The sequence below is a fragment of the Quercus robur genome, chromosome 2 (genome assembly GCF_932294415.1).
Source record: "Quercus robur chromosome 2, dhQueRobu3.1, whole genome shotgun sequence".
Taxonomy (NCBI): domain Eukaryota; kingdom Viridiplantae; phylum Streptophyta; class Magnoliopsida; order Fagales; family Fagaceae; genus Quercus; species Quercus robur.
In genome coordinates this window covers 3,465,240-3,478,849 of record NC_065535.1, presented here as the reverse complement: position 1 = coordinate 3,478,849, position 13,610 = coordinate 3,465,240, and the positions used below count along the sequence as shown (strand labels likewise).

The 13,610-nt window shown below is 35.9% G+C and overlaps 1 pseudogene; it reads right to left on the bottom strand.

The window, feature by feature from the left end:
* Window positions 1–514: 514 nt before the first annotated feature.
* On the bottom strand, window positions 515–2,988 carry LOC126709835 (putative receptor protein kinase ZmPK1; annotated as a pseudogene).
* Window positions 2,989–13,610: the final 10,622 nt, after the last annotated feature.

Sequence of the window (13,610 nt, the reverse complement as noted above, 5' to 3'; positions counted from 1 at the left end):
TGTGAGCCCAAGTGAGGTTGAGCCCTACAGTCTCATTTCAGGCTTCCACAGGGGCATTTCTCTAATTAGTTTCAAACATAAGACATTTTGCAAGAAAATTTGTGAGAAAGAGGTAAAAGCCCATTTTGGCCCTTTTTTGGTTACAAAGTGAACATTAAATGTGGCTACAAATTTGTGGCCACATTTAGAATAATTTTTGTGCGAATAATATCCCAGGTTATTTTCTAGAGAAATTAATAATAAAATAATGAAAACTTTTAGTTTACACTATATTAGCAATGTAAATTTTATATTATAAACTAAACATTGTGATATTGTACACTTGCAAAAAATGTACACTATTACAATGTAAATCTTGTGTTGCAAATACAATGTAAACCTATAATCACCCAATAAAATAAATAAATGCATTATACATGTTGGTGGTAATGGCATTCAAACAAAATTAAGGAAATATCTATTATAACATAGAAGAGTTGCATAAAACTTAAGGTTCCACAAAAGCTACATGGTGAAATAAAGAAGACAGCCCCACGAAACATACTATGTAGGCACTAAATAAGAGAACAAACTAACAAGAGAATCAGAAAAAGGCTAAACATGAGGAGACCTGCCATGCCATGTTAGAGAAGATCATTTTCAAGGTGAAGAAAGCTTCTCAACTACTTGTTTCATGGTGGGTCTTAAATCTCTATCTTCCTCTAAGCACTGCAAAGCCATTTCAATTAAGATCTCCATCTTACCCTTGTCATATATGCCTTCCATTTTGGGGTCCATGATATCATCAATCCAAGAAGTGGTTGCAACTTCTCCGTTCTTTATCCCCTTAACCCAAGTGGCCAGCCTTTTGTTTTTAGCTTCAACTCCAACATCTGTAATGTTGACACCCATTATTGTGCTCTCTCCAGTCACCATCTCCAGCACAACAATTCCATAGCTATAAACATCAACTTTGGAGGTTATAGGCGGATTGAAAACCCACTATGGAGCCATGTAACTGTGGGTTCCTCTCATCCTTGAGAAGTTTGGATTGTTAAGGGAACCTCTATTTTGTAATTTAGATAGACCAAAATCTGCCACTTTTGATTCATAATTCGAGTCTAGAAGTATATTCTGAGGCTTTACGTCACAATGTAAAACCCACTCTAAGCACTCTTCATGCAAATAAGCCAAACCTTTTGCAGTACCAAGAGCAATTTCAAACCTTTGCTTCCAGTCAAGTGCATTAGAAGAGAGATTTTTTGCCAAAGAACCATGCATCATATACTCGTACACCAAAAGCCTGCACTTCCCTTCAGCACAATAACCCCACATGTCTATCAAGTTCATGTGGTTAAGCCTCCCAATGATGCTTACTTCTGCTAGGAATACGTCTTCGCCTTGGTTGGCTTCATTGAGATGCTTAATTGCTGCAACTCTATTGTCAGACAATACCCCTTTGTATACAGCTCCCCATGCACCTCTTCCTATCTCTTCAGTAAAACCATTTGTGGCCTTTTTTAGCTCAGCATAGGTAAATTTTCTAAATCTAGTGGTAGCAAGACCATACCCTTGGTTGTCTGCATCTGAGATTTTCCTCGTTTTGATCAAAAGACAATACACCACAAAGATACAAGTGATCAGTTCAAGTCCCCCCACTCCACATGCAAACCAAAGCAGGAATTTCACTATCCCCTTTTCACGATTTTTAACGTATGTTCTGTCCAATTGTATTGTACCCTCCCTTGAGCAATCTAAACTAAATTCTTTTACAAGATTTTTGTTGGACTTAAAGCTTTTTGGGAGTCTCAAATAGGTATTTTTTCCAAAATCTGGGGAATGATATCCATTCAGCAATAGTGACTTAAGGAAACATTCACCTGTTTCAAAGGCGTACTGGACTGCATTGCAATTGTGTAATTGCAAGCATGAATTTGTACAATCATCTAAGTTGTAATTGAGGAAGTAACCAACATCGTACCCGTAGAATTCAACATTGGATAGTAGGAGAAAGACAGACTCGTGTTTGTTGTGATGAGGGAGATCAAATTCGGGTTCACACCCATACGACCAGTAAAGACTATTTTTCATCTTGTATCCTGGAAGGCAAGAGCATTTCCTCCCAGAACCAACAACATACTTGCACAGACTGTTGGCCCCACAAACACCATTAATCCTGGAAGGTCTCTGATTGGCTTGCCATGAAACAACCCAAGTTTGCCTCTCCTTTTCCCAACTATACAATCGAATATTACCATCATAATCAAGTGTCAATCTTCTATGAAGCACTGCTCCATAGTCATTTGACAAAAAAGTAAAATCAGCGGATGAACTAAAGTTTCCTAAGGAAATCAGCACTGCAATTCTACTATTGTTATACGTGGACCTTCTAGCCTCCCAGCTTACAAGCCACGGTTCAGGCCAGTAAATACTAGAAACCTCAGGACCATTAAAAAGAAGGCTAAGAGCGTTATTATATTATCGAAGAAAAGTTCATAGAAACCAGAGGAATGGTTTGTCTGGCTTCTGGAGGAGACAAGTTTTGTGTTTCTAGTGAGTAACTGTTGAGGAAGAAGTGTATTTGTAGGGAAGTCAAAGCTTTGCCACAAAATAACACTTTCTGTATTTTGTAGAACAAGATTACCAGTGTTGTAGAGATAATTGTACTACTGAGGAGAGTGAGAATGTATTTGTGGCCCAAACAGTGAACTTACCCGCATCAGTTAAGATCAGATTGCCATTTTTGAGGAGTGAGAGCTTTGAGCGCTTTCCATTAACTGGCTGGTCGCGGTTTACCACCCAAACTATGGTGCTTGAGTTGCTAAACCATATGGCAAAGCAAACAGCATTTTCACCAACGGAGTAAAAGCCAGCAGAGAAAATGTCATCTGGTGAAGTTAAAACATATTGTGGTCTCTCACTGAAGAGAGATGAACCTTTGTTAAATGTTGAAGATGAGAATGGAGTAAATAATGTCAGAGAGAGAAGCAACAAGATTATAGTAGTCATGAATAAGAGATGGGCTTGGGAAACAAAGATGCGTCTCTTTATTTAAGGACCAAAGATACGTGTGAACGTACGTAAAAGCAAGACTAATTCCTTGTGTTAGAGATATATTAGTCCATTAGTATAGGCCCAAGCCTAATTCTACTTTGTGTGCAAGCCAAGTCTCCTACTTGTACTAGAAGTCTATTAGTCTAGGATTTAGTCTACTATATATACACGTGTTATGATTCATTATAACACAAGATTTGTATTACACTATAATATATTATTGATGTAGCCCTTTAGGGTTTCCTCCGTGGATGTAGGCCATTAGGCTGAACCACGTAACCCTCGTGTGTTATTGTATTTTATACTTTATACTTTCGCTTCCGCATCTATACTAGCATGTTCAACATGGTGTATCAATGCTAATATTTAACATGGTATCAGAGCAACTACAGGAGGATCAGGAGCAGCTACAGAAGGAATATGTACCTCATCTGGAAAAAGATATAAAACAGAGGAGGAAGATAGGGAGGCACCAAAGTGAGAGAGCTCGACAAAGAGGCGATGTTCCCAAAAGACAACATTGTGGGAAACACGAAGACGATGAGAGACAGGGTCATAACACCGATACCCCTTTTGAGTTTCGCCATAGCCAAGAAAATAACAAAGCCTTGACCGAGGCTCAAGTTTGTTATGCTCATGTGGCTGAAGAAGAACGAAACAAGCAGAACCAAAGGAGCGAAGGTGGTGATAGTCTGGAGATGACCCAAAAAGGCGCTCATATAGAGTTTGATTTTGGATAACCGGACTCGGAATGCGATTAATAGTATGAACAGCATGAAGAGCAGCTTCGCCCCAAAAAAGAGCAGGAACTTTGGTAGAGAGAAGAAGAGCACGAACAGTGTCAAGAATATGACGAAGTTTCCGTTCGGCTCTACCATTTTGCTGAGAGGTACCTGGACAAGTTAATTGATGAACAGTGCCATAGGAATGCAAAACAGCTTGGAAAGCATATTGAGTATATTCAAGAGCATTATCAGATCGAAAATTTTTTATGCGTTTGGAAAATTGAGTTTCAACCATTTTTGCAAAATTAGAATATACTTGCAATAATTCAGAACGATGTTTCATATTAAAAATCCAGCTATAACGAGAGTAATCATCAACAAAGACAACAAAATATCGAGACCCACCAATACTAGAGACAAAAGAAGGGCCTCAAACATCAGAATGAATAAGGTCAAAGATATCAGTGGATATTGATTCACTAGTATTGAAAGGCAAAGCTGGTTGTTTTCCTAATTGGCACGAAACACAATCAAAATTTTTTGTAGACACTAAACCTAACAAATCTCTAGAAGCTAATTGTTGTACCCGAGAGGAAGATGCATGACCAAGTCGAGCATGCCAAAGTGCAAGGGAAGGAATTGAAGAAGCTGTAGCAGCTGTAGCAACAAAAACAGGAGTAACAAGTGGAAGACGAAGGTTGTCCACGGGAAACATACGCCCAACTCTGGGACCAGTCCCAAGCTCCTGTCCCATCCTCGGATCCTGCACAATACACCCAGAATAATAAAAGATAATGCGATAACCCAACTCAGCTAATTGTCCAACAGAAAATAAATTATAAGAAAGGTCAGGAACATTAAAGACTCCAGGAACCGAGAGATTGAAGGTCGCAACAGATCCTATATTATGACCAGACATTGTGGAACCATTTGCTGTGCGAATATTAAGAGGGTGCGGTGCAGGTTTAAGGTCAGAAAATAAGAACGAGTGAGGTGTTATGTGATTGCAACAAGCAGAATCCATAAGCCAAGAGGTAGGAGACATACCAGATAAAGTTGAGAGAGAAGAGGAATAAGATGCATTACCAACCGTACGAATGACATTGGCGATGATATTTATAAGGTCATCTCTGGAAATGGTGAAAGTGGATCCAGAAGACTGAGACTTTGCAGAGACGGGAGCCATAAGTTGGACACTCTCAGTGTTAGCAACAGTAGCAGCATAAATGGAAACAGCTGATTTGTTGCGTTGATAACAAGTCTCAATATTATGGCCAAAACGTTTGCAAAAATTGCAAAAACGTTTGTTGGATTGTCGGCGACGATTGTTGCAAGAGGAAGAAGACTTGTCTTTATTCTTCATTTTGAAGCAAAATATGCAAAAATAGACTGCACAAATGAAATCTACGCGAAAAACTGGGTAAGGAGAACCTGGACAGAAAAAGTCAACCCTGGAAAAGTCAACGGTCAACAGCTGGTCAACGGTAGGTCAACGGTCAACGGCCAGCAGATGACGTCACAGGATGACGTGGCGATGACGTCAGCAGATCAGTGGATGCTGACGTGGCTAGGGCTGACGTGGCAGAGGTGATGACGTTAGCAGACCAGGTTCCGGCGCGTGAGAGCGCGTGGCAGCGCGTGGACGGCGCGTGAAAGGAAACTGTGGCGCGTGTGGCACGTGATCAGCGTCGCAGCAGCTTTGAGCGGCGCGTGTGGTCTCCGATGGCGGCGAGGCTTCCACGAATGTGTAAATCGGCGCAGGACGATCTCAGTGGTACCTTCAAAAATGAAATCGGAGCAATATTCGCAGCGGTGATGCAAAGAGCAGTGGTCTATGCAGTGTGAAACTCCTTAACGACGGCGGCTGCAGGTCCGAAACCCAAGGACGACGGCTGGATGACGTCGGAGGTTCAACGGTGAGAGGCTGCGACGGCAGTTGTGATGGCGGAAGCGTTAGTAAAAGAAAGGAAGTCACACTAAGGAAGTCACACCTTGCTTTTTTTTTGTTGGAGACTAGGTCCTTGCTCTAATTGATTTGACGAGTAACAGTAATACTAAAAGCAAGACTCTAGTTCCTGGCTTCTTTTACAAGACTCTAATTGATTCTGTGATTGTCTGGCGGCTCCAAATTCCGTTGCCTACGATACTAACTGGTATCTCTCTCAATCTCTCTCTGTATTTAAAATAGTGTTGTCTAGCTGTGAGGCAATTCTAAACTTGCCGAGATTCAATTTGTGGCTGTTTGTGACTGCCATATTCATTAAGAAAGAAAAATTTGTAGCTGTCAAATTTTGTTACAATTTTGAACTTACTATGTTGTTTTTTATTTTTTTTTATTTTGGCAAACAAACTTACTGTGTTAGTGTGTTGTTGAGTGATGTATGACTATTAAAGATAGTGTTATTAAAACTTGAAAGTGAATATTATATAATAGTGTTGTTTATCGTAAGTTGATATGTTAATATAAAGCAATATTAGCTAGAAAAAGCATTCATGAAAAGCATTTTTTTTAAATCATAATTTATTTACTAAAAATTTTATCATATTTAACTTAGTCCCCTAGAAAAAATCCCTGACTCCACTACTGAAAATAAGAGAATAGAAAAATTAGTTTGTCTTAATTTACAATTATCTCTCTATAACACTAGTAATTTTTCTTTTCTTTTCTTTTCTTTTCATTTTTCATTTATTTGTTATGTTGGTACCATACAAAAATTTCCCACCAGCTTAGAATTTAGAGTTTCTAGAGACTAGAATTACATCAATATGAAATGTCACTTTCATCCTGTTGTGCAGATAGCACCCCAGGACTCAAATCAATAACAGTAAATAAGCGGAAATTAAATAACAAGCACACACAATAGAACACAAGAATTTACGTGATTCGGCAAACTGCCTACCTCCATGGAGACGACGGAGAAATTTCACTATAAAATTAGGGAGATACAATAGTGCACAATAACACTCTCAAGAAATCCAAATCCCAATACACCCTAACTCTCTCTCACCCACAAGACAAAAAAACTCTATTCTTCTTCTTCTGCGGTTGCTAGGTTTTTAGGAATTTCTCTCACACGGCTGCACTTGCTAGGTTATTAGGAATCATCACTATTGCCGTAACTAATAACATATATATATAGAAATATATGTTAAGTCGGCCACATTAGTCTCCTAATATAACACGGTCAACTTGTGTTGACATGGGCTTGGCAATACAAGCCATACAGCCCACATCAACACATCCATTAGGTCATTCGTTGTCCCACATAATTGTATCATACCATACTTCAATTCTAAAATTTATATTGAAGGAGTTCATAGGGATCTTCCGCTTGTAAGATTGGTCCAAAAAAGTCTATTCAATTTTGGCAAAGAAAAGAGGCATGATATTCTAGTCAATAACTCGCGAGAGATGCACGTTGAAAAAAAAGTAATGGGTCTGTTACTAGGGTTGTTAAAGAATCCGCCCCACCCAATCAATAAAAATTATCTATCCCAAACCGACTTTTCAGTTTTCTATTTTAGTCAAAAAGTCAGGTTCACAGGTGCTCTTAGAGCAATTATTAATAAACTATTTTAAGAAAATTTTGATATTACTTTTATGAAAAATATAAAAAGCTGTCAAAAAAATTAATGACTTTTTACTTTTATCATATAAAAGTACCTAAAAATATATCATAAACCAATACTTTTAAAACATACGTTAACTTACCACCAGGCACCCTTAGTGCAATAATCATTCCACAAGTATAAGTACTTGTGGCATGTGGGGAATAATACCCGAAACAAACTTAAAACCTCACCGATCAACCAAATTTGATCAAGTCAAATGGTCCTAGAACCAATGCTGAAGTTTGACCAAAGATTGACTAAGTTTGATTGACTTGACGAAATTTCACAAGATTTGACTGCTATATTCTCACATTATGACCATCTGATTGTCACTGTACTCCACAAACACAAATATTTAACCACATTCTGCCAATCCAACAGTCATATTTTGGATCTCAATCTATTGCATGATGGTCATGTGTCGTTATACCCACCCACTAAGAAACTTTGGTTAACCCTATTCACACAATCCGACCATTTAATTAAGCTCAAATTCGCCAAAACTAATATATTACCCCACTCTTTCAATATAATGGTCAAACTTTGAATATGAGTTTGACGCATGATGGATGCATGTTGTTGTCTTATATATCGATAAAAACTACCAAATTAATAACCAATAATAACTGCTAAAAAAAAAATTTGTGTATTTTATTTGGCAAAACCACCCCATTTGAAGGGGAAAAAAAATTCCCGTTGACATCCCATTAACATTTTCTTGGTGTGTTGGTCACGTTCTCCTAATCCAACTATTTGATCAAGCTCAAAATTCATCAAAACCAATATTTTATCCTACTCTTTCAATCCAATGGTCAAATAATTTGATCCTATTGAGTGGTCATAGACCCAACTTCAATGGTTGATCATGTTTGACCAAATATTGATCAAGTTTTGCAAACTTTGACTACTCATTTTTCACAATCTGACCGTCTAATTGATGTTATTCTTCGCCAACACCAATATCTCACCACATTCTTCCAATCCAACGGCTGGATTTTGGATTTGAGTCTAGAGCATTATGGACATGTGTTGTTATACCAACACACCAAGAAATTTTGATTGGTCACATTCTCCTAAGCCAACCATTTGATTGAGCTCAAAATTCATCAAAGCCAATATTTTATCCTACTTTTTCAATCCAATTGTCAAATTTTAAATTTGACTATGGCACAAGATGGATGCATGTCATATCTGTCTATAATGAAACTTCAATCACTAAAAATATCCAATACTTTACTAATTAAGAGAGTTATACACTACATAAGTATTACTAAGAATCGAGAATATGATCTGCAAATTACAACCAAGAACTTATAAAATGACCTCGAATGGATTTGCATATGACTTTTGACTTTGCCATTTTAAAACTTGAAACTTAAAAAAACTTGAAAACCAAGAAAACCTTAAAACACTGATCAATACCCAAAACCCACTTAAAACCTCATTGAACAACCTAATTTGATCAAATTCAGTGGTCTTAGAACCAACTTTGAATTTCGACCAAAGATTGACCAAGTTTAATAGACTTTGACGAAGTTTCAGAGAATTTGACTACTCTGTTCTCATAATCTAACTGTCTAATTATCACTGTAATTTACAAACACAAATATTTCACCACATTCTACCAATCCAATGGTCAAATTTTGGATCTCCATCTGGTTTCATGATTGACACATGTTGTTGTACCCAACCACTGGAAACTTTAATTAACCCATTGACATAATCCGACCATTCAAAATGGCTGAAATACGCCATCAAAGCTAAGAAATGACCGAAACACCCATAAACTTCTAAAGTGATGAAAGTGCCCCTAAAAGCTTCAAAATGATCAAAATACGTTTTACTTTTGAAATGACCAAAAAAGTCCTCATATACTTGCTAGGTCTTTTTAGATGTTTTTTTGCTGTTTTCAAAATTAAGACAAAATTCTAGAGTTTTAAGACAAAATTGAGGAAAATTTACCATTCAAAGTAAATAATCATTTTTACAGCCATATGTATGTTGGAAATCACTTTTATTGTGATAGATTTACCTTACCATTGTTAATACCTTTTGTTCTTATGAAAAATTTAATTATTAATGACAACTACAACGTTCGTTGCAAATAACAATGCAATATATAGTAATGGAAAAAACCATCAAACACATGAAAAACAAGGGCATGATCTCCCCCTTTTAAAAAAAATTACCAATGTTGATGGCATAGGTCCATCGCAAATATTATTTACTAGGAGGGATCCAATTCCATTACTAATACATTCTTTCTTTTAAAGCAAATTAACTTTTACGATGGTCAGCATGTTCATTGTAAATACAAACTCATTAGAAAAAAAAAATTAATTGTGATGGATAAATATCATCACAAGTGTGAAAAGTAAGGGGGGAATTTTACCATTTTCGATGGCTTCATGTCTGTCGCTAATACCATTTTTTTTTTTTTGATGGAATAATGTTTGTCGCAAATAATAACACCATAAAAAATATATATTTTGTATTTTTGATGCACAAAGGGCGTCACAAGTGTTAATAGAGCTGATGGTGTTTCTTCTATCGTCGTAAGTAATACCCTCTTTTATATTTACGATGGAAGATTGTTTGTCGCAAATACTAACAGCATAAAATATATATATATATATATTTGTATTTTTGACGTACCAAAGCCGTCACAAGTGTTAATAGTTCCGATATTTTTTCTTCAGTCGTCGTAAATAATACTTTACTAGTGATGAACATTTTTATGCCGTCGTAAAAAGTAAGGCGGGAACACTTCCCTCAAAAAAAAAAAATCACATAAATGTTTCGTACCTAAACTTCAATTCTGATTTTTATATTGGAGTTTGTCGTGATCTTCCGCTTGAAAGATTGGTCCAAGAAAGTCTATCAATTTTGGCAAAGAAAAAAGGCAAGATGTTCTAGTCAATAACACGAGAAATGCGCATTATTTTTGTTAGTTTCTGAGTAATTAGGAACTAATGTATTAGAACTCTATTTTGTAATGTTGTCAAACCATAATCAAAACAGATGTTAGTCTTATTTAGACTTGCTCAAAGTATAGGTCTTTTATATAAAGTTGGAATCGAGTTAACTACAGAATTGAGTGTGCAATTCTGACTAGCTCGATCGATCGAGAATTAGACTCGATCGATTAAAAGTCGGACAGAATGTTTTTTTTGCAGAATTTCCAACTCAGCCCTAAGCCCATATAACGTGTAGGGTTTTATGTTTTGCCCTAGGTATAAAAGGGAAACCCTAGCCATGTTTTTGAGGTTGCTCTGCTTGCTATGTGTGTGAATCTTCTATGAAATCTGAGAGGCGATTGCCTTCACACATGCTTAGGATTATCAAGAAGGAGATTTCATTGAGAGCATGATGATTGTTTCAGTTGCTACAATAAGAGCTTAAAGATACACAAGCAGGAGTGCTTGTACTTGCTGGGAATCCAAGAAAGAAGGAGTCCGTGGTCTCGGAACTTGCACGTGGTCGTATCAGTAAATTTTCTACATGAGATAGCAATAGGATGTTAGTGGTCTAAGTCGCTATTGTATAAATTTCGATTTTTTCATAGTGGATTTTGTTTTACCTTGAGAATAGTTAGGTTAAATCCTCCCCAAGTTTTTACCGATTTGGTTTCCTAGGTCATCATATCTTTGTGCTCTTTATTTTCCGTACTTTACATTGATATGTTTATATGATTGTGTTAACCTAGATTTAGAATTTGGACTAAGTAATAACTTCGTTAAATAACTAGGTTAATCTGGTTGTGTTTTTAAGGGGTCTAAAAACAAATAATGGGCCTGTTATGATGACTAGGGTTGATCAAGAATCGGCTCCACCCAATCAATAAAAATCATCCATCCCACATTGAGTTTACAGTTTCCTACTTTAATCAAAACTTCAGATTATTTAAAAGATAATAATGAAACTTTTATTAAATTGAAGGAATTTGGAAAGGATAAAAAATAAAATAAAAACCATTGTAAATAGTAAAGTTTGTTAAGGATCATGTCGAATATACATTTGTGAGTGAAGTCTCACTTAAAACAATAATGATAAGAGGGAGTGGTTAATAAAGCATAGTTGAACCTTAGACTTTAACTTTAGGATTAAATGATATCTCAATATGTTATATTAACTAATTTGTAATCTCATGCATATGCATGGATACACTTAAAGATATACAATAAGATGCATAATATAAGTCCTACATATATAATTTAAATACTATTGATAGTCTTCTTTATATTTTGTTAACTCTTTAAAAAAATTTATTAGGATATTATTAGGTATAAAATGTAAATTGTCCATGTTATTTTTTTTAATTATTGAGAAGCACTTTTTTTTTTTTACAATTCATTTATTCTACACTCTTTGGTTTTTGTACTTAATAACTCACTTTGATGAATATTTATGATGTAGTCTCACATTTGATTCTAAAATTAAAAAATAAAACTCTTTTAAGAATAAATAACTTAGGACATATGGCACAAAATTGAAATTTTAATTTTGATTCTAATTTAAGTTTCTCTCAACTACACCTATTATTATATATATCAATTCATCAATTGGAGTCTTCTCAATGTATTATCTCCCAAATTGAACAAACTTAGGTGTCCCATAAGTTCCCCAAGCCCTTTCTTGGATTCTAACATCATCAGCAACATAATATTTTGTTCATGTTCATACAGAGATTGAGATTTTAACCCTTGATTAAGGACAAGTGAGCAAGACCAGGGCAGCCATGGAAAAAAAATGGGGCCTTCACTTTGATTCTTGTCCTAAACACATCCTTTGAGTATTTACACATGAACAGTAACAAAATTATCCACTTCACTTTAACTTTTCCCTATAAATAATTTATTTATTGACTCATCAAGTTAACAGAGTTATTTATTAACACAAAGTAAGATACGAGAAACCCATCGTACTTTCCGAAACTGTTATTCACAATCCAGGATCTGAATTTTTGGGAGATTTTTATATTGCCCTCCACTAGCCTTCTTCATTCACTTGCTCTATCTTCTTTACGGAGTCATCTATCATGAATTCCATTCCATGATCGTAATATAACTATATAAGTATATAACTACTCCCACCTTATTGCATATATAATTAGATAAGTATAAATTCCATCAAAGAAAATAAAATAAAAAGAAGAAGATAAGCAATTTTAAAAGATAGTAGACGAAAGTGTACGAGAATGTCTATTTCATTCACCGAACTTACTTTTATCTTGTTTTAATTAAGAAATGATTATCTCTTAAAGTCTCTTCTCCCAAGTCATTTGCCATCGATTATATTGATGACCCCGCTTCCTCCAAATTTGGCGTCTTTGACACTCTGTCTTGTAAACGAGAACTCTCAAATAACGCACTAAGAGCATTCTCATTGTAAAAAACACCTAAATATGGAAAATAGAGAGCACCGTTCATCAAAGTTATACAATAGCACCTCATATATCCGGTTTTTTATTTATTTATTACTGTTCAAAATTTACAAAATGCTACAGTTTTCTTCCAAAATTAACAATAGAATTGGAGCACTTCTATTTTGAATTAAGCTTGTGTCAAATGCATTAGTGCACTGGACATGTTAAGATTCAAATGCATATCCAATTTTGGACACATATCTAAATCCCAACATATCTGATGCATTACTGATGTTGTGGTTAGCAAAGTTCCATCATCATGGTGTCGTGGTGGCAGATTGACTTGATTTGAGAGTGGATTTAATTGGTGTTGTGTGGTTGTTGAATTCGATTTAAGCATGGATCACATTACTAGGTTCAAGTTGTAGGCTGGGGTTATCGATGATGGTAGATTGGGGATGGGTTGTCATTTGTCAATGGTAGTGGGTCGGGCTTGGAAGTTGGATGGTAGATATTGGTGGGTTGGGGTTGTTGGGCTGAATTCAATTCGGGTGTTTGGGCTAAGTTCAATTCAGTTTAGCTACTAATTTGTTTACAAAAAAACTTTATTACTTGAAACCCATAATAGAAAAATGATTTAAATAATACTTTTTTTTCTGAATATTTAAATAGTACTAGCTATTAGCATATTATGCAGAGCAAGTGATTTGATAACCTCACCTACACAGAAAGAGGAAGCAATAGTAAAATTTAAAAAATGGCGTATAAGATTCCTCAGGTGCTAGTCAACCGAGTCAAAATGACTTCGTGCTGGTTAGGCGAGCCCGTTAAACGGTTTAGAACAAAGGGTCCACGAATTATAAAACCCACTTGTA